This window comes from Piliocolobus tephrosceles, chromosome 4 (assembly GCF_002776525.5).
Source record: "Piliocolobus tephrosceles isolate RC106 chromosome 4, ASM277652v3, whole genome shotgun sequence".
NCBI classification, from domain to species: Eukaryota; Metazoa; Chordata; class Mammalia; order Primates; family Cercopithecidae; genus Piliocolobus; species Piliocolobus tephrosceles.
The window spans coordinates 177,559,199-177,579,559 of NC_045437.1; the positions used below are offsets into that span (position 1 = coordinate 177,559,199).

Below are 20,361 nucleotides of genomic sequence, written 5' to 3' on the forward strand. Positions count from 1 at the left end.
AGCCAGGCATAGTGGCATGTGTCTGTATTCCAAGTTACTCTGGAGGCTGAGGTGGGAGGATAACTTGAGCCAGGGAGGTCAAGGCTGCAGTGAGCCATGATTGTGCCACTGCACTACACTACAGGTGACAAAGCAAAGCCCCATCTTTTTATTTTTCTTTTGAGACAGAGTCTCTTTCTGTTGCCCAGGCTGGAGTGCAATGGTGTGATCTCAGCTCTCTACAACCTCTGCTCCCCATGTTCAAGCGATTCTCCTACCTCAGCCTCCTGAGTAGCTGGGATTACAGGCATGCACCACCACGTCCAGCTAGTTTTTGTATTTTTAGTAGAGATGGGGTTTCACCATGTTGGTCAGGCTGGTCTTGAACTCCTGACCTCAGGTGATCCACTCACCTCGGCCCCCCAAAGTGCTGGGATTACAGGTGTGAGCCACCACGCCCGGCCACAAGACCCCCTTTTTTTTTTAGACAGAATCTCACTCTGTTGCCCAGGCTGGGGTGCAGTGGCACGATCTCAGCTCACTGCAACTTCCACCTCCCGGGTTCAAGTGATTCTCCTGCCTCAGCCTCCCGAGTAGCTGTGATTACAGGCACCCGCTACTATGCCCCACTAATTTTTGTATTTTTAGTAGAGACAGTTTCACCATGTTAGTCAGGCTGGTCTTGAACTCCTGACCTCAGGTTATCCACCTGCCTCAGCCTCCCAAAGTGCAGGATTACAGGCGTGAGCCACCACACCCAGCCGACCCAATCTTTAAAGAAAAAAAAATGAGCAAGAAGTATAGCAGTTCACTGCTCCTTTGTAGGGTGGTCCTAAAGGATGGTGAAAGGTGTCCAACATGGTTAGTGGGTATTCAGCCTGAGAGGGCAGATCTAGGGGTTCATCACATCTCTCTTTCCCACAGGGCCAGTCCAGGGCTTTGTGGCTTGGAGCATATTTTTTTAGTTGAAGTTGAGGTTGATTTACATTTCCAAGGATGTGGCCTCATTCAGTCCAGGCAGCCCTCACACCCAGGTGGGGGAAAAGGAAATGACTTGAAGGTCCTTGGTGTTCATGAAATCTATTATCATCATCATCATCATAATTAATTTTTTGTTTTGAAATGGGGTCTCACTGTGTTGCCCAGGCTGACCTTCAACTGCTAAGCTCAAGAGATCTCCCCACCTCAACCTCCCAAGTAGCTGAGACTACAGTCCATGCCACTGCACCCAGCTCAATAATTAATTGTTTTATATGGGCAACTGACATTTTCTTCATTTTATATGAAGCACTTTTAGAAAACGTTGCTGTTTTTATTGATCTACTATAACTTATTATTTAAGTACAAACAGCGGTTATACATATAGCTTCAAGCAAGGCCCCCAGCTCCCTTTCAAACAGACTGCTACCTGAAGTCCTTGCTGAATAGGAGTTTGGGAGCTGCCTCTGTCCAGCCACACACACATGCGCATGCACACGTACGTGCGCACACACACACACACACCCTCCATGAGGGTTGGAGAGACCCCCGCTCCTTTCATGGAGGTGTTATCTTCAGTCACCTTCACAGATGACACCAGGTTTGAGTAGCATTAACAGATGAGCTAACCCTTTGGTAGGCCAGGAAATATACATCTTGAGGTGGGAGAGGGGACAGGGACTCCTCCCTAAAGATCTGCAACCTGGTGGGACACCGTGGCTCATGTGTGTAATCCTAACACTTTGGGAGGCTGGGGTAGGTGGATCCCTTGAGCCCAGGAATTCAAGAACAACATGGTGAAACCCTGTCTCTACAAAATTAAAAAAGAAAAAAAATCAGTCGCCTGTAATCCCAGCACTTTGGGAGGCCAAGAGGGGCAGATCACGAAGTCAGACTGAGACCCATCCTGGCTAATATGGTGAAACCTCGTCTCTACTAAAAATACAAAAAATTAGCCGGGCACGGCAGTGTGCGCCTGTAATCCCAGCTACTCGAGAGACTATGCAGGAGAATCGCTTGAACCTGGGAGGCAGAAGTTTTAATGAGCCGAGATCACGCCACTGCACTCCAGCCTGGGCAACAGAGAGAGACTCCATCATCTCCAAAAAAATAAAAAAGAATAAAATTTAAAAAATTAGCTGGGCATGGTGATGCAGGCCTGTGGTCCCAGCTACTCTGGAGACTGAGACAGATCACTTGAGCCTGGGAAGTTGAGGCTGCAGTGAACCATGCACTCCAGCCTAGGTGACAAAGTGACAAAATCAATAAAAAATATTTGCAACCTTTCTCTGCCCATTTTGTAGGGTACTCACTGAGCCCAATTTCAGGGCTGGGAAGACTGGACTGAAGTGCCAGTGGGGCCTATCCTGGGGCTATTTTTCCGGATGTGGATATTGATGGCTTTAGAAGTGCAGAGACAGTCAATGAGAGGCTGGAACTTGGTTGTGTTTCCTGTTGGGGCCACAGGCAATGGAAACAGAGCTTCTAGAGGAAGGGGCTCTCTCCAGAGGACAACACTGAAGTGTGAGGGCCCAGCAGTCTGGCTGGTCTACCGGGTGCAGCTGCCCCTCTCCATCCTTATCTCTCCACTGGCTGGGGTCTGAGCAGCAATTTGGAAACCTTAGATGGAAGCTAGAAAAACTAACCAATTGGCTGGAAATTTGGGTATAAGAAGAGAACAATGGGGCTGCAGACCCGAAAACGACCCTCTCTTTTTGGTTCATGGTGCCTGAGAATTTCAAGAGACCCTTTGCCTGGAGGGACATGGAGACCTGGGAGCAGCTAGGCCTTCAGGTGTCCCTGTGGGCCTGGTAGTCCCTCCTTTTCTCCCTCCCCAGTTTCCCACAGCCCCAGGTACCCAGGGACAGCAGAGCCCTTGCAGCGAGTGGCAGAGCAGATAATGTGTGATGTGGGGAGGGCAGAGAGCTCCTTAGGCCTTTCTGGGCACCCCCTACCCCCTCCCGCCTTGAGCAGTGGGAATCCAGCTATCCTTCTTATGCTTTTGGTTATTTGGTCAATAACCCATGAGCCAGGTGTTGTGCTAGAGGCTGTACTCCTGGGACCCAGAAAAAATGTATCCCTATGGGAACCCTCAAGCTTGTCACCATCAGGAGAAGGGAGCCAAACCAGTGACACCTGATGGATTTAGGACTGGGGATGCTTACAACAAAGCCTCCTGATCTGCTTTGAGAGGCTGGGGAAGGCTGCCTGAAAGAAAGGACTTTCTGGGTTCCAATGATAGCCCTGTGACCTTGGAAGAGTTATTTAACCTCACTGTGCTTGACTTTCCTCATCTTTAAAATGGGCATAATAAGGCCAGATACAGTGGCTCACACCTCTAATCTCAGCATTTTGGCAAGGCGAGACAGGAGGATTGCTTGAGGCCGGGAGTTTGAGACTAGTCTGGGCAACACAGGGAGACCTCCCTCTCTAAAATAAAATAATTTTTTTATGATTTATTTATGATTTATTTATTTATTACAGGCGTGAGCCACCACACCCAGCTAAAAAAAATTTTTTTTAATGAGCATCATAATAGTACTATTTCAAAGGTTGTTGTGAGGATTCAGTGAGTTAATATGTACATGTAAATCCACTAGAACAGTGCCTGGCACACAGTGCATGCTCTGTACGTGTTAAATAAAATATAAAAACAGCTACCAGCCAGGCACAGTGGCTCACACTTGTAATCCCAGCACTTTGGGAGGCCAAGGTAGGTGGATCACTTGAGGTCAGGAATTCGAGACCAGCCTGGCCAACATGGTGAAACCCCGTCTTTACTAAAAATACAAAAATTAGCTGGCCATGGGGGCACATGCCTGTAATCTCAGCTACTCAGGAGATTGAGGCAGGAGAATCACTTGAACCTGGGAGATGGAGGTTGCAGTGAGCTGAGATCGCGCCACTGCACTCCAGCCTGGGTGACAGAGCGAGACTCTGTCTCAATAAATAAATAAATAAATAAATAAATAAATAAATAAATAAATAAAAACAGCTACGACTTGGGTGAGTCGGAAGTCGGACTTGGCAATGGGTGAGAAAGCAGGTCCTAGGCAAGGAGGACGAAGACCTGCATGTTCGACAGCAGGCTTCTTCAGGGGACTCCCCTCTGTCCTTCCGTGTCCCTGGATGGGGTGGCTGGTGACTCTCCTGGTCTAAGACCTGGCTTCATAACTCTGCCCCCTTCCCTCTGCTGCCTCAGTGTGGTCTTGAGGTTGCTCAGTCCTCCACCTGAGATGTGACTGAGTCCATGGCCCAGCTTTGCCCACTTACCCCTTCCTCTGATGGTGCTGCAGCTCCCTGTGAGCCCGCCCCAGGCTGGGCAGGGCGGTGTGGTGCTGGGGACCCCCCATGAGCATCTGGAGCTCCCTGTTTAGTGGGGCAGCACAGATGAGTAACTGGCTCAGCCCAGGGATCAGGAGGGCTCCTTGGGGGAGGTGCTCTCTGAACACCGTCCTAAAGGAAAATGAAAAGTTCTCCAGAGAAGAGGAGGGGAGGGAATTCCCAGGCAGAGGGAACAAGCTGCACAAATGTTGGGAGGGAGAAAGATCCTGACTCAGGAGAAATAAGACCCCAGTATAGTTCAAGCTCTGGACTTGGGGGCCTTCTTCTGGCATGTTTTATCCTGAGGCCTGAGTTTCTTCCTGCTTGCCCTCTGGCCCAAGCACTGATAGTGGCCTAAGAAGTTAAAGTCCAGTCTTGCTCTGGGGCCAGCCCAGGAGCTGGGGGTAGGGGTGCCAGTTGCCCAGGTCCCTCCCTCCCACTTCAGAGCTGGGAGTGTTTGGCAAAGCAACAACACCGCCTTTGTGTCCCTCTGTGGGTCCAGGCACGTCTAGCCCAGCCTAGGCGGCTGCTGGTTTCAGTGCCCTGTGATCCCAGCCAGACGGTGCAGGGCAGTGCAGGCAGGGTGCGCTTCCTCAGGGCCCTGTGGCTGCCTCATGTCCCTTGCACCACCACAGGGTTCCCTAGGTGGGAACCCTGGTAGTGTGGGCCCAGAGTGGGTAGTGGTGAGTGGGGGTTTGCACAGAAGCTGGAGAAGGACATCCAAAGGCTCCTGTGTGCCGCAGCATGCACCCGAGGGGCATCCCGGGGTGAGTCCATGAGTGTGCATTTGGGTGAGGACATGATTCTGGGTGTGAGGGGTCTTGCTTGAGCACACGAGCAGCCCCCAGCCTGCTCAGAACAGAGCACTGCTGTCTCTGCTGCGCCAACAATGAGGCCTCTCTGTCTCAGCGCATAATGTCCCCTCTGTATTGTCTGCTGCACCGCTGTGGTGACGATAATTTTAAGGCCCAAATCCTTTTCGTGGGTGAGGGTGAGGGTTGGGTTGGGGATAGGGCAGGGTGGAAGCCTTCTGGGGAGGGTGGGAGCTCCGGGGCTGTGTTTCAGCTCTACGTGTGTGGTGGTCTGTTGTATGTTTGGGGCCTTCCCCTACATACTCACAACCCCTACAGGGGCAGCAGAGAGAAGTCAGGGACTCCCAGAAGCCTCTGCCAGAACCCCTTGCCCTGAAGTCATGTGGTCCCCGCCCTGCTCCAAGCCCTCCTCCCCCACTCTGCCCGCCCAGACTTCAAAGGCACTCTCTCTCTCTGGGAGCCCCTTTTGGTCCCTGCCTGCCTCTGCTGATCCAGGCTTTCTGCAGGCCTATTCCTGTCTTTCCTATCCTGAAACCACTAGGCCAGCAGCTGTCAACCTTTTTGTTCCCGGAACCCCTTTACATGCTTAATAATTACTAAGGACCCCCAAAGAACTTTTGTTTACAAGAGTTATATCTATCAAGACTTGCTATATTAGAAATTCAGACTGGGAAAATTTAAAAACAGGTATTTATTCATTTTATTTATTTATTTATTTATTTATTTATTTATTTATTTATTTATTTATTTTGAGATGGAGTTTTGCTCTGTCGCCCAGGCTGGAGTGCAGTGGCATAACCTCGGCTCACTGCAATCTCCTCCTCCCGGGTTCAAGTGATTCTCCTGCCTCAGCCTCCCGAGTAGCTGGGATTACAGGTTCACACCACCATGCCCTGCTAATTTTTTTTTTTTAAGACAGAGTCTCACTCTGTCATCCAGGCTGAGTACAGTGGTGTGATCTTGGCTCACTGCAACCTCTGTCTCCTGGGTTCAAGCGATTCTCATGCCTTGGTCTCCTGGGATTACAGGCATGCACCACCATGCCTGGCTAATTTTTGTATTAGTAGAGACGAGGTTTCACCATGTTGGCCAGGGTGGTCTCAAACTCATGACCTCAAGTGATCCTCCTGCCTTGGCCTCCCAAAGTGCTGGGATTACAGATGTGAGCCACTATGCCTGGTCAATAATAATTCATTTTAAAATAACAGTAATAATACCATTACCTGTTATCATAGATAATATATTTTTATGAAAAATAGCAACCTTGACTGGCTCAGTGGCTCATGCCTGTAATCCCAGCACTTTGGGAGGCTGAGGCGGGCAGATCACTTGAGGTCAGGAGTTCGAGACCAGCCTGGCCAACATGGTGAAACCCCATCTACACTAAAAATACAAAAATTAGCTGGGTGTGGTGGCACGCACCTGTAGTCCCAGCTACTCAGGAGACTGAGGCACAAGAATCTCTTGAACCTGGGAGGCAGAGGACATGAGCCGAGATCGCACCACTGCATTCCAGCCTGGGTGACAGAGCGAGACTCCTTCTCAACTAAGAAAAAAAGAAAGAAAGAAAGAAAAATAACCTTGTTTTCTAGAACAAAACAAAATGAGCAAGAAGAGTGGTACTGTTTTTACATTTTTGCAAATCTCATTAATATTTGGTTCAATAGAGCAAACAGGCCTCATGGGACTGGGCTAGATTCTCATATCTGCTTTTACTTTGAATTGGTGGTGATTATAGATAGGCACATAATTTTGTTTTTGTTGTGGTTAAAGTATATGAGGAAAACCTGGCCTCACACAGATTTTTATAGTTGAAAGAGTGAGTAGTACTTTATTAACCTTTTCAGATAATTTGATACTACACCAAAACTCGACAAGTGGTAGTTTCCTAAAGGTTAATGTCATTTGGGGCCTGAAACCATATCAATGAGCTTTTCATATTCTGTTACTATTAAAGTCCACTTGTCTAACTCACACTTTGAGTGGATATTTTATCCACACGATTTTATAACAGCATGCATGTCATTTAGAAAATTTTTCTGGGCTGGGTGCAGTGGCTCACGCCTGTAATCCCAGCACTTTGGGAGGCCAAGGCGGGTGGATCACCTAAGGTTGGGAGTTCAAGACCAGCCTGACCAACATGGAGAAACCCCCATCTCTACTAAAAATACAAAAAAATTAGCTGGGCATGGTGGTACATGCCTGTAATCTCAGCTACTCGGGAGGCTGAGGCAGGTGAATCACTTGAACCCGGGAGGTGGAGGTTGAGGTGAGCCAAGATCATGCCGTTTCACTCCAGCCTGGGCAACAAGAGCGAAACTTGGTCTCAAAAATAAAAAAAGAAAAGCAAATTTTTCTGAAGGCTGGGCGCGGTGGCTCACGCCTGTAATCCCAACACTTTGGGAGGCCGAGGCAGGCGGATCATGAGGTCAGGAGTTCAAGACCAGCCTGGCCAACATGGTGAAACCCTACCTCTACTAAACACACACACACACACACACACACACACACACACACACACAAACTAGCTGGGCTTGGTGGCAGGTGCCTGTAATCCCAGCTACTCGGGAGGCTGAGGCAGGAGAATCACTTGAATCTGGGAGGTGGCGGTTGCAGTGAGCCCAGATCTCACCACTGCACTCCAGCCCAGGTGACAGTGTGAAACTCCGTCTCAGGGGAAAAAAAAGAAAAATTTTCTGGGCACAGTGGCACAGAAAATTTTTCTGGGCACAATGCCAGAGTCCCAGCTACTTGGAAGGCTGAGGCAGGAGGATTGCTTGAGTCTAGGAGTTCGAAGCTAGTCTGGGCAACATAGCAAGACTCTGTCTCTAAGAAATGAACAACAAACAAAATAATTTTTTGAATAAAAAAAATTAGTTCACTGAGTTATGAAGATCTCTCAAGTATTAACACATTTCATTATGCCATATTAAAAAATCACATCCGTGGATGTGATTGACAATTTCTTCAGAAATGTACCAGGAAGCTGTGAAGCTTATGGTGTTATAGTGTTGTATACCTGTCTTTCAAAATTTAAATTTCGCTTAAAAACTATAATTTTATACATAAGCAGAATATGCAAAATAAAAATAGAATTTTAGCTGGGCATAGCGGTGTGTTCCTGTAGACCCAGCTATTCGGGAAGCTGAGGCGAGAAGATCCTTTGAGCCCAGGAGTTTGCATCCAGCCTGGGTAACAAAATGAGACCTGTCCCCAAAAACAACAACAAAAAAACAAACAAAAAAAAAAGAGACTGTTATCATTGGCAACAAATACTGTGTGTTGTTTTCCTCGAAGTGACTGACTGACTTCATTATTTGTGAGAGAATAACTGCCAAATATCTAAGACTGCCTGTCAGTCTTTCTGTCAAGTAAAAATGACGTGCCATTAAAAAATCAGCTAGTTCAGCTCGCAACTCAAACAATAGCGTAAGTGCTTTTCTTGAGGCAGCCAACATACTTTGGTGTGTGTGTGTGTGTATACATATATATATATATATATATATTTTTTTTTGAGACGGAGTCCTGCTCCGTTGCCCAGTCTGGGATGCAGTGGCGGGATCTCGGCTCACCACAACCTCTGCCTCCCGGGTTCAAGCGATTCTCCTGCCTCAGCCTCCCAAGTAGCTGGGACTACAGGTGCATGCCACCACACCCAGCTAATTTTTGTATTTTTATTAGAGACGGGGTTTCACTATGTTGGCCAGGCTGGTCTCGAACTCCTGACTCGTGATCTGCCCACTTCGGCCTCCCAAAGTGCTGGGATTACAGGCATGAGTCACCACGTTCGGCCAACTCTGGTATGTTATAGAAGCGTTTTATGTGAATTCTGTGTACATGTGCCGAATATGACTCCTAGTACAGTTTGATTTGTGCTAAGCCACCAACAGTTTTACCTACTGTGGCTTAGACATAATAAAGAAGTCAAATAATGTCTTAGTATTATTAGTAAAATAATTTTGACCTCACCTACCCCTGAAAAGGTCTGGGAGACTCCCAGGGGTCTGTGAACCCTACTTTGGGAATCACTGTACTTGTTGTTCTGTCTCTTCGGCTCTCAGGGGTGATGGGCCATGTCTTTCATATTTTGCTGATTAGGACACTGGGGTCCAGCAGAGCCCCACATGGGTCCTCATCTCTCATTCCAGCACTGCAGTGAGAATTTTTTTCCTGGCAGTGACTGGGGAGATTTCTTGGGGGGATGGCATTGATTTTGATGGATGGAGAGGCCACCAAAAGTGGGGGCTGGGAATGCACCCTTGGTGGAGGAAACAGCATTGGTGAAGGCCTGGAGAAAAGAGCTCTAGATGGGGTCAGATAACTAGGACCCTCAAATGCCAGTGCCAGGGCAGTGGGCATCACAGAGCAGTGCCCAGAGATGGGAAGCAATGGATGAGATGTGCCAGGGACAGGGAAAGCCAGAGAGGAGGGCCTTTGTCCTTCATGAGGAGGCCTTCCCAAGCTCGCTGGCCTCAGGGCTGTGTTCTCAGGGCTGGGTTGATGTGTGGCCACTGAGATGAACTTACCCTTCCTGACTGATCATGATTGGCAGAGGGTGGTCTGCTGCCCAGAACTCCCTGCTGACAAGTGTCTCCACACGTGCACTGACACTCAACCTCTCTTTGCCTTTGTATTGGCTATTATCGTGACAGTGAGTAGCCTCATCCAGTTTCTTATGCCGTGCATGAGTGTGAGAGTGACCTGGGCAGAGGTGGCTGCTGAGAGGAGACATTGGTAGTGACACGTCAGTGTGATTAGGGGTGAGAGTCCTGACTTTTTTACCACAAAAAAACCTACTTGTTGCAGGCACTGATGCTTCAGCCTGAGTCCTGTTAAAGTGGGGGTTGCAGAGCTGACCCCGACACACCCCCACCCTGGGCCAGGCCTGCCCTCTTCCTCTTCCAATGGCCCTGTGTCCCTACCCCAACCTGTCCCTGAGCTGCTGGTCTGGTATGGGGAGACAGACCTCTGCTTCGGTGCAAGACTGGCCTCACACCTCCTGCTGCGCACATCTGTGCTCCTGAGCTATGTACCTGGGCTGGGTTGTGCCACACACGTGTTCGCAGCCATGCTGTGTGACGGTGTGGATACACCCTGCGCTGGGTGCACACGGCGTGCTCTGTGTCACAGACATTGAGAGCTTGTGTACCTTGCCGTGCACACTGAGTCGCTGTTTGTTTCTGTGCCTTTAGTTAGTTGGGTGGTGTATGTTTGTGTGTATATGCTTTGTATATCTTTACAGGGTGTGAGTGTCACTGTGGCGGGTGGTGTTTTTGTGTGCTGGTTTGTCAGTGTGTATCTTGGCCCAGCCCCAGAAGGCCAGCTGAGGTGTGGCGGGGGGTTGGGGGTTGGACTGTGCTGGGATAGGGAGCCCACAGCCAGGAGGCCTGACTGGGAATAGACATGTCCTCACCTGCCCAGAAAGTGTCCCAAGCCCTCAAAGAGCCCTTGTCCAGCTTCACCGCCCCTGGCCAGTCAGGGTGGGTGGCTGGAGAAGGGGGCATGAGGGAACCAAAACAACCTCAGCCCAACTCCCACACTTGGCTGGCACCCAGACCTATTATGGGGCCCCCCCGCCCATGGCCCGCCCCCTAAAGCTCCAAGCACTTTGCATTGTGGGGCTTGGGGAGGGGCCTAGAGACAAGGCTCTGTTTGGCTCTTGTGACCAACTTCAGCTCCTAGTGGGCCACTGAGGCAGAGCTGGCCCCAGGCCTTGTTGAGGGTGGGGCTGCAGGGAGGACCAGCTCCACAGAGCTAGGGCTGATGCTCATCTCATTACCTGTGTCATTCATTTAACAGATACGCATTGAGCACACACTATGTTCCAGGCCCTGCTTTAGGTGCTGGGAATATAGCAGTCACTCATTGAATTAGGGGTAAGGAGAGGCAATACTGCTGCTGTGCATTTACAGATGAAGAAACAGGTCCTGGGAGGTGAAGTGATTTGCCCAAAGTCATAACAAAGCTGGAATTTGAAACCAGGTGTGTCTCATGCAAGAGGCCTCCTCCTGCATTTGTCCATCCTGCCTTCGGTAGTCACAATTACAGCCGAATGCCCACTGAGCTAGGACCAGCTAGCTGGCTAGCCCCGTGCCCTGGGCTACAAGTTGATGCAGGAGAGTGGGCACAATGAAATAGTGAGCTCCTAGGAAGGCAAGTTGCCTGGAGTAGGCAAAGGGGTGGTAAGGTAGAGGATTGAGGGGTGGGGAAGGAGCAGAAGGAGCCTGTGTCTGTCTCCAGGGTGCACTGGGACCCAATGGAATGCCTCCTCTCCTGCTGTGTGATCTGGGATGGTCCCTGCTTCACTCTGAGCCTTAACTTCCTCATCTGTAAAGTGGGCACAGTAACTGCCCTCTCCCAGTGGTACCATGCTCATGGCATTATGCCTGGCACACAGTAGGGCAGCTGGGAGGATGGGGCAGAGCTGCAAGTGGGCAGGGCCTCCCCAGGGCTCTCTGCTCAGCCTCAGGAAATGGGTAGGGGGTAGGGAGGAGGAGGCGCAGATGTGCGCTTGTCTCACACGAGCAGCCGCATTTAGCCACCGAGTCGGGACTGAAATATTCCTGAGGGAGAAGAACCCTGAGGCTTCAGGGCGGCAACGGCTCGTCAGTGGGGAGCGGGGAAGGGATGTTGTCACCATCTGCCTCGTGTCTGTCTGCGACTAAAATAATACTGGGGTGAGACTCGCCGCAGGCACGGGCCCAGCCGCAAGGTTCCCCAGAAGAGGGAGGGGCTGGGGGTGCTGGAAACCTTGTGGGGAGCAGTGGCAGAGAGAGGTCTGCTGGGGGCAACTCTTGGCCAAGGCTGGGCCCTGGTCCTGGTCCTGCTCCCCTATTGAGGGGCCAAAAGAACCCATGGGGGGGATGTGCATAGGCATGAATACTTCCTGGGGGGATCAGCCCTGGGAGTGCAGGACCAGGGGACCCCCCCCAGACCCAGCTGGGGTCTGCTTCAGAGGGGAGACCAAGCATGTGCTGAGATCCCTGCAAAGCAGGGGCAACAGCAGAAACAAAGCAAGAGACAGACAAATTGCCTGATTCAGCTTCCATGAGCTTATCCAGAATATTGAAACCAGAAAACGTAGCAAGAAGCTATTTTAATTTCAGCCGACGTGTAAGTTTTGGGTCTATGGTTTACTGTGGTTTTTATTTTGAATCAAATATGGAGGATGTTCCATAATTTTCTCGGGGCTCTGGGCTCTGGGGACTGAGTGTCTCTGCCTTTCTCTACTGGGCACAGTAGTCACATGCCAGCTGCCTCTAGGAGTTGGTACCCCTGGGTCTGGGCAGGTGCCCCTTCAGGTCAGGGACATGACTTGGAGCCTGATGCTTTGCTTCTGGGTGAAGCCACCACATTCTGATCTTTTGCTATGGTTCTCATCAGACATGACTAGTGGGGTATTTTTGTTTTTGCAGAGAACAGACCTGTGACCTCAGTGGTTTAACTGTGGATGCACCCAAAATGCTGGTTGCTTTGTGCTGACATGGGCTGTCAGTTTAGCAGGCAACATGCGAGCACCTACTATGTGCAGACCCTGAGCTGGGGCTTGCATACCCTCAGCATGCAAGGTAGAGAAGCCAGCAAGACCCATAGGAGATCAGCCACCTGGGTGCCAAGGAAGGCGGTGGGGAGCAGCAAGGGGGTGTTGGATATGGCAGGAGTTCATGGCTGTCATCCTGGAGAAAGTAGCAGAAGCACTCATCCTTGAAAAGGAGACAGCAGCAAAGGACAGTAAAGAGTATGCCCCAGGCCGGGCGCAGTGGCTCAAGCCTGTAATCCCGGCACTTTGGGAGGCCGAGACAGGCGGATCACGAGGTCAGGAGATCGAGACCATCCTGGCTAACATGGTGAAACCCCGTCTCTACTAAAAAATACAAAAAAAACTAGCCGGGCGCAGTGGCGGGCGCCTGTAGTCCCAGCTACTCGGGAGGCTGAGGCAGGAGAATGGCGTGAACCCAGGAGGCGGAGCTTGCAGTGAGCTGAGATCCGGCCACTGCACTCCATACTGGGCGACAGAGCAAGACTCCGTCTCAAAAAAAAAGAAAAAAAAAAAAAGAGTATGCCCCAGGCAGAGAGTACGGGTATGTGCAGACCACCACTTTGTGGCTGTCTCTCTTTGTGGCAAGGATATCCGCATCACAATTTAGGTGCAATGTGGAGCCCTTCTTACAGACCAGACCCAGGTTAACTGGCTTAGGTGTGTTTTCCCGGTTAGTCCTCACCAACATCCCATGAGGCCAATACACTTAGTGCCCATCTTATAGATGAGGAAACTGAGGCTCAGAGAGGTTTAGCAACTTGAGTAAGAGGCAGAGGTATGGCCCCGGGCTACTCCGTGCTGCCTCTGCACAATGCCCTCATTTGGCAGGCAGCAACTGAGCGCCTACTATGTGCAGGCCCTGAGCCAGATGCTTCGTGAATTCAGGCCACAGCATCACATTCCAGAGTGTCCTCAGATGGCTGGCATCTCTCATTGTAATCTGGGCACGATGACCAGAGGAAGCTGTCTCCAGGATGTGTGTGGGTATGGGGGACAGGAGTGTGAGTGGGAGTCTGGAGGCCTCTACTTTATGGCTGTGAGTTCTCCCTCATGAAAGCCTCAGTTTCTTCACCTGGAAAATGGGGCCATGATGCCTGCTGTGCAGGCCCATGTGAGGATGTTCATTGAAAGCATGTGGGAAAAGTGCTCTGTGTGTTTGGTGAGCCCTCAAACTGGGCTGACTCTCCTCAAACCACTGGGAGCGAGCTTCCCAGAACAATCTAGCCACCAGCCTTTCCTTGCAGCTGACAGGCCGCGGTCACCACTGCCACCACCACTCTGAATTATTCAAGACCCTCCAGGCCTCAGTGGCAGCCCTTCCCCTCTCCCTGCACAACCGGGCTGTCAACACCAGCCTCTGAGCCTCTGCCAGTGATCTATGGACCTCAGGGCCCCCGAGCTTTGGCCTGCTCAGGTAGAGCCACGAGTGTGATAGGGTGAGGTGTGGCTGAGCATGAGAGTGACAGTGAGCGTGTGAGAGCAGGAGGATGGGACAGTGTGTGTGTGTGAGTGTGGCTGTGAGGGTGCGCGAGGATGTATGCAGGGGAGCATCTGTGTGAGGGCACGTGTGAGTGTGCCACGTTGTGTGTGAATGAGTGTGTGAGTGTATCTGGCGCCTGGGCTTTCCTTAGCTGCGGGAGAGCCGGGCTCAGGGAGGAGCTCCCTCTGGCTCAAGAGAACACAGTGATCTGAGAGCAAAATTCCAGCCTGGAGTGGGAGGGTGTCAGTTCACCTTTGCTTCCAGGGTCCCTTAAGGGCTGGTTGGAGTGGGGAAAAGGCAGAGAAGCAGCAATTTAGGAAGAAGGGTATATAGTGGTTGGATCATGAACAGGAGTTGGAGTCTGTGGTCCTGTGGGGGCTCAGAATACTGTCAGGTTATTTGGGTATGTGCCATTTCCCAGCAAGCTGAGACCCTCAGAAGAGAGGCAGTTGCCTCCCCCAGTCCGTCCTCCTCCTGGGCCTAGGAGAGCTGTGAGCCCCTGTGGGCAAGAGGTGAGGACTGTTCTCTTGGATCTGTGGCCAGGTAGAAGTTCTCCAAAGTCTTGGGGGATGGGGAGGGTACGGGGGCTCACCAGCACCTTACTGGAGGGCCCTAACCCATAGGCTGGAAGGACAGAGCAGACCTCTCTCTGGTCCCCCTTCCTACCAATGTACTGGCCCTGGAGGGTTACTGCTTCATGTGGGGTAAGATGGAGTACCTGGGAGGTTGGGAGCTGGTGAGATTTAGGAACTGGGAGCCTACAGTGTGTGGAGGTTGTGGGGGTGGAATGTATGTTCGGTGTGAGTGTTGGGGTCTGTGTGTTGGTGTGAGAAGGTGAGAGGCTGTCTGAGTTTGCCTTTGTATCCGTAAGATTGTATGTTTTCAAGCCCTGTAGGTGTGACTGTTTATCTGTCTTTTTGTGAGTGAGGACCTGTGTGATCACATGAGTGCGTACGATCTGTATTTGAGAGTGTATGTGTGTGGAAGCATGCTAATTGTGTGGGAGAGGTGAAAGATGATTGACAGGGAGGGGGTGGCGGGTGGGAGCCCACACTGAGTGCACGGTTTCATCCTTCCTCAGGCTCTGCTTGTCATGGCTGAAATCCCCTGGACTGCATTGGGACCATACCGCTGAGAGTCTGGTCGCTGGGCTTCCGCTGACAGAACATCAGAGCCCCAGGACCGAAGAGCCACAGGTTGGGAAGGTGAGGCAGGGTGAGGGACTTGATGATGGGGAGCAGGCAGATAGAACTGGCTACAGAGCTAGGGCTGCTGGAGCCTGGTGTCTGGTCCAAGTCCCAGCTTCTCCACTCATGGGGTGAGCTGGGGCAAGTCATTTCGCTCTCTGAGCCTCAGTTTTCTCATCAGAACAATGGGCCTGTACACTAAGCATTACCTGCCCAAAATCCTAGAAGCCTGCCTTCTCCTCCTGGCTCTGGGAAGTTGACCACTGGGGAGGCCTGGGACACTGGCCTGTCTGGAGGCTGGGGAAGGATGAGATGACCCCTTCTTCCCTTCCCTGGGTCCAGAGGGCCTGACTTGTCCTACTGTACCCCTCCCATCACAGTGATCTGTGTGGGCTCATGAGAACATAAGCTAGATAGTGATCCTGTTCACCTTCCTGCATTCTGGGAGGCTTGGCCTCCAACCCCCACACCAGGGAGTGGTCTTCACTCCTCCACTCCTTCCCAGGTTCAGAAGCAGGAATGGGGGAAGTCCTGCCTGTCCCCTCTCTGACTTGACTTTCCCTTTCTAGAGCGGGGGTGTTCTGGTATGGGAGGACTGAGCGTCCCTGCTGCCTGGTCCTCAGAGTTGGCTGGCTCCCCCCGTACCCCTCATTCCCCTGCCTGCTTGCCTGTAGAGCTGTGGCCTGGGCAGCTGTCCGGCTGAGTGGGTTAGCAACACAAGACAGATGGCGAGGGATTATCTCAGCTTCTCAGAGCACGATGGCGGCAGTGGCGGGGGTGGGGGGAAGGCTCTCACACCCTCCCCATGTGTGTGTACACACACACACACAAATGCACACATGCAGCTCCCCATTCCTGCCCCAGACCCAGCCCAGCCTCCTGCTACTTATGAGGCAGGCAGGAAGACAAGAGGAGAGATGAGATTATGAGAATTGGTGAGAACCGTGGGACTTGGCAATCTTGTCCCTGCCCCACTTGGCTCCCAGACCACAGGCTGAACCAGCTTCTCAGGCCCTTCTTGGACCCTGCCCCTGCTATTATGATTTCTCTGCAGCTGCCACCACTGGGAATGGTACATTCAGGAGGGCATGGTTTTACAGAGAAGTTTGAGGCCCAGAGATGTGTGAGCTGCACTCCAAGTCACACAGCAAGTTTGGTTCATTAGCAGGGTAAGTTCTGGGGATTGGCAGGTGGTGGAGTCTCTTAGATGTCCTGCACTGGCTGTGGGGTCCTTGGGTCTTCTGCGAACAATGTGTGTTTGCCCTAGCACTTGATACTGCAACCCAAGGTCCCACAGGGGCATGTCACAAGGCCAGCTGCTGGCACGCAAGGACTCACAGGCGTAGCCTCTCCTTCATAGACATTGTCAGGCTCTGGGTGAAGGCTATGTAGAGTTGAGTGACAGAGCTGGGTCTCCAGACTGTGTCACTGTGAAAGAATTGGGGCAGGGTTAGAACCCCACTAGAGTGAATTCTCCTACCTGCCCCTCAATTTGCTACAGGCAGATGGTGGAGGGACTTTCCAGCCTCAGCCACACACTCAGGCCCCCCTACCACCACATTTGCCCCTTAACAGCCCCACTCCAAGTCCTGAGTCATCTATGCTGAGCCCCTGGGGAGAAGTGTGGGCCAGGAGACCAGGCAGGATTTTCGAGTGGCAACCCCAGGGGGTTGCCTTTTCCCAGCATGGGTGGGCGGGGCCGACTCAGTGGGGAAGGCAGGGTGGAGGCCTTCTGAGAGAACTTCTCTGCTCCTAGCTGCCAATCTCTTGACTTTGCCCCCATCCCCAAGAGTGACTCAGTGTCTGCTGGACCTGGGAGTGCGGATGCAGGGCAGTGCGAAGCTGCTTCGGGTTGCCCAGTGCCACTCCCTGCAGAGCAAACCCACTCCTCGAGGCCCCGAGGCTCCGTCCTGTCACTGGGCTCTCCTGTATTCACGTGTGCCGGCGCAGGCTGTCAAGTGAAACATGACCTCAGGGTCAGCCTGGCGTGCCTCTGGGGCTGCATTATTTGCTGGGTTTCCAACATGGCGATACCACCCACACTGTCCGGTCACAAACAAGACTGGCACCGCCAGGTTTCCCTGCTCCTGCTCCCTCAAACCATTGAATCAGCCCCTCTCTCGCTATTGGATGAGAGGGGCTGCCAGGACCACGCCCCTCCTCCCCACGGCCAAGGTGACCACACATCTAGGTGTCAGGGGTGGTGGGCCCACTGCAGAGCGCTAGGCCGAACTCATCTCCTGGATCCAGGCCAAGCTCCACCTCTCTGTCCCTCCAGACTCAAGTTGGTGATTTGTATCGTGAGAGCTGGACAAAACTGTATCTAAGCTCCCCATCTTCCCTCAAAGCTTGGCCTGGGGAGCCCTACATGAAACCTTGGAGGGTCTGAGCCTTCCGCCACCCCCAGCGGGGGACTTTTCGTTTCTGTGAAAGTCTCAAAGTAACATTCTAAAGAGGCAACGTGAGAGCCAATCAGAGAGCCTATGTAAATAACGGCCCTCTGATTGGCTGTCTCCTTCATGCCCTGAACGAAACTTCAACTTCATCAACTCAGCGAAGATTTTTTCCTCTGGCCTTGCGCGCCCTGCAGGAGGCGGGGCTGGGGGTCACCCCAGCCTTCTCCCAGCCGCAGGGTACCTGGGCCTGCCGAATGGGACCGCGCTGGGACAGGCGGGGGCGAGTTCGCCGCCCTGACCCTGGTCCCGGGGGCGTTATTCTGGTGCAGAATCCCCCGCGGGGAGGCCCGATAAGTGAGCCACCCTTTCTTTGTAGGACCGCCACGGAACGGGCTGCAGGCCGCGAGTGTAGAGCTTGGCTGGGCCAGATCGATATCTGCCCGCTGGACTGATGCGCGAGGGAGGCTGCGAGACAGGCTGGCTTTGCTGCAGTGTGATGGCCGCGCAGCACCCACCGACCCCCACAGCTCCCCCACCCCGCCATTTCCTTCATCTAGCGCTCTAGGGGAAACCGAGGCGGGCAAGTGGCGTAGCGATGGAGGGCGTACCCAGGGGCAACGACGCTCCCTCGCTCTGGCTTCCAGCTCTGGTAGCGGGGGTGAGGGTAGCTCAGGGTCGCACCCTGCTCCCAACCTCGGCTCGTCCCCACCCTCCACGGTCGTCCGCAGCTCTGCGTTTCTGCCAGTATCGTGTCCCCTCGCCCCGTCCTTCGCCCTCCTCCCACTTTCATTGTGTGTCTCCTCTCTGGCTCTGAGGTTCCTCCTCCCTCCCTTCTCTCTCTGGGTGTCTCCGTGTCTATCTCCACATCTCCATTTCTTTCTCTGCCTCTCTCTGCCTCTAGCTGTCTCTGTCCCTCAGTCTCTGCTCGGGTCTCCGCTCGCCTCTTGCTCATTTTCGTTCCTCCCTTTGTCTGTCTGACTCTCTCTTCTCTCCCCCCCTTCAGTCACCCCCCAACCCCCCGCACACACACACACCTCACAGCCCTGTTTACGACATCCCCCGGGCTGGCAGGTAGGCGGGGCTGCAGCAGAGCGGGGGTGAGAGAGGGAGGCGCAGCCTCCCCCCCAGCTGTTAACCTTCACGCTTCAGGCCTCTGCGGATGGCAGAGGAGGGGGAAAGCCCAGCTGCCAGCTTGGCGGAGGTGACCGGGCTGGGGGTGGGGGCTGTCCCTCCCTCTGGGCTCGTCTCTGGGGAGATCTGGGGCCGGAAGGAATGTGGTGGAGGCTGCCTTCGGCTGAGGAAGGCTGTTGCCGGATGGGTGGCCTCCTGAAGGCTTGTGCTGGCGAGGCGGGTGCCCAAAGGGGGCTCTGAGCGGTGTCGGCCCTGCCCGCAGCCCGGCCGGACGTGGGGGCCGGCGTGAGAATCCCGCCCATCTGTGAGCCGGCCTCACGCCGTCAGACCCAATTTATCTCGCCGCCAAAGTTTCACAGCCATCTGCTCGAGTGGAACGGCTTCCAGCGCTGGCCCCACCGGGCCCCCCAGCCAGCGCGGGGATGTTTTCCAATACGACAGCATTGCCCCCCCCCAAAGCAAGGAGGGGGTGTAGGGGGAGGCGGCAGAGCGCGGTGCGCGGGGCTGGCAGGCAGCCCTCTCCCGCGAGCGAGCCGACCCTGAATTTTAAGCGATTGATCAGGAAGCGCAGGCCGTTCCCATCACTTTGAGCAGCCAAATGCGACGGCGCAGGGATTTCAAGGGGCCTTTGCGGAGGCGGTAATGAGGTCACCGTCACTGCGCCAGCCCGCGGGCGGGAGGGGGCGAAGGTCTGCGGACACGTGTGAACACAGCCTGTGAACGGAGCCACATCTGTATTCACGTGACCCCCGGGGCCCCAGCACTGACCCAGGAGAACTCGGCATTTGGATCTGAGCTGATTCACACTCCGCCGCCCCCAGGCCACCTCCCCAACCAGACAGGGTCGGAGAGACTGAGCTAGAACCCACCCTTGCCACATCCATGATTCCATGATCACCTCAGACAGCTTCAGCGCAGGAGCTTCCACTCTCTTCTCCTCCCCGCTATGTGCCTAAAATACACATATTTGGGCATCTGCCCATTGCACTTCTGAACAAGCCTGCAGAGACAGATGTACCCTAGGCCCCCGGTAATCACACAGGTGCACACATTCCAATTACACACCTGACCGCAATGCTCATGCGTTGGTACACTCCCAACCACCACCACTACCAGCCCCAAACATGCACACAGGTACTCCATCATTCTCAAGTCAGCCACCCAGCAACACATGAGACCCCAAACTCCCCTCCCCCCGGGCACACGCATGTGCACACTCATTCCCAAGACCCCGAGCTTGCTGCCATGTCCGCGCGGGTGGGCGCCTCCACTTCCCGCCAGGCAGCGCGGGTGCAGACCTCGAAGAGAACAAAGGCCGGGCAGGTGGGAGGGAGGGGGGCTGAGCCCCCGGCCCGTCCTCCTAGGCAATGCTCGTCTGTCTCGGCTCCGCGGCCACCGCATCGAGCGGCTCTGATTACCAAGTAAATCACCGCGATGATCTGAATAATTATCGTCTCCTGAAAAGGGAAAAAAGCGGAATAAATAAAGGGAGCAGCCACCTGATTTCTAGAAGCCCTGGTGTATGTCAGGGGGG

The 20,361-nt window shown here is 53.2% G+C and overlaps 2 long non-coding RNA genes across 2 annotated transcripts in view; one reads left to right on the forward strand and one right to left on the reverse strand.

Moving 5' to 3' along the window:
- Positions 1-20,316, forward strand: part of LOC111528389 — a 30,296-nt gene extending 9,980 nt beyond the window's left edge. The window contains exons 2-5 of the long non-coding RNA XR_002726964.2: positions 13,878-14,047; positions 15,195-15,318; positions 16,355-16,469; positions 18,073-20,316. This is a non-coding gene — a long non-coding RNA (uncharacterized LOC111528389). The remainder of the gene's footprint in view (positions 1-13,877; positions 14,048-15,194; positions 15,319-16,354; positions 16,470-18,072) is intronic.
- Positions 12,521-17,696, reverse strand: LOC111528393. Its single transcript, XR_002726965.2, has 3 exons — positions 17,669-17,696; positions 16,639-16,728; positions 12,521-12,796 (listed from the first exon to the last, which is right to left on the reverse strand). It is a non-coding gene; the product is annotated as an uncharacterized LOC111528393 (long non-coding RNA).
- Positions 20,317-20,361: the final 45 nt, after the last annotated feature.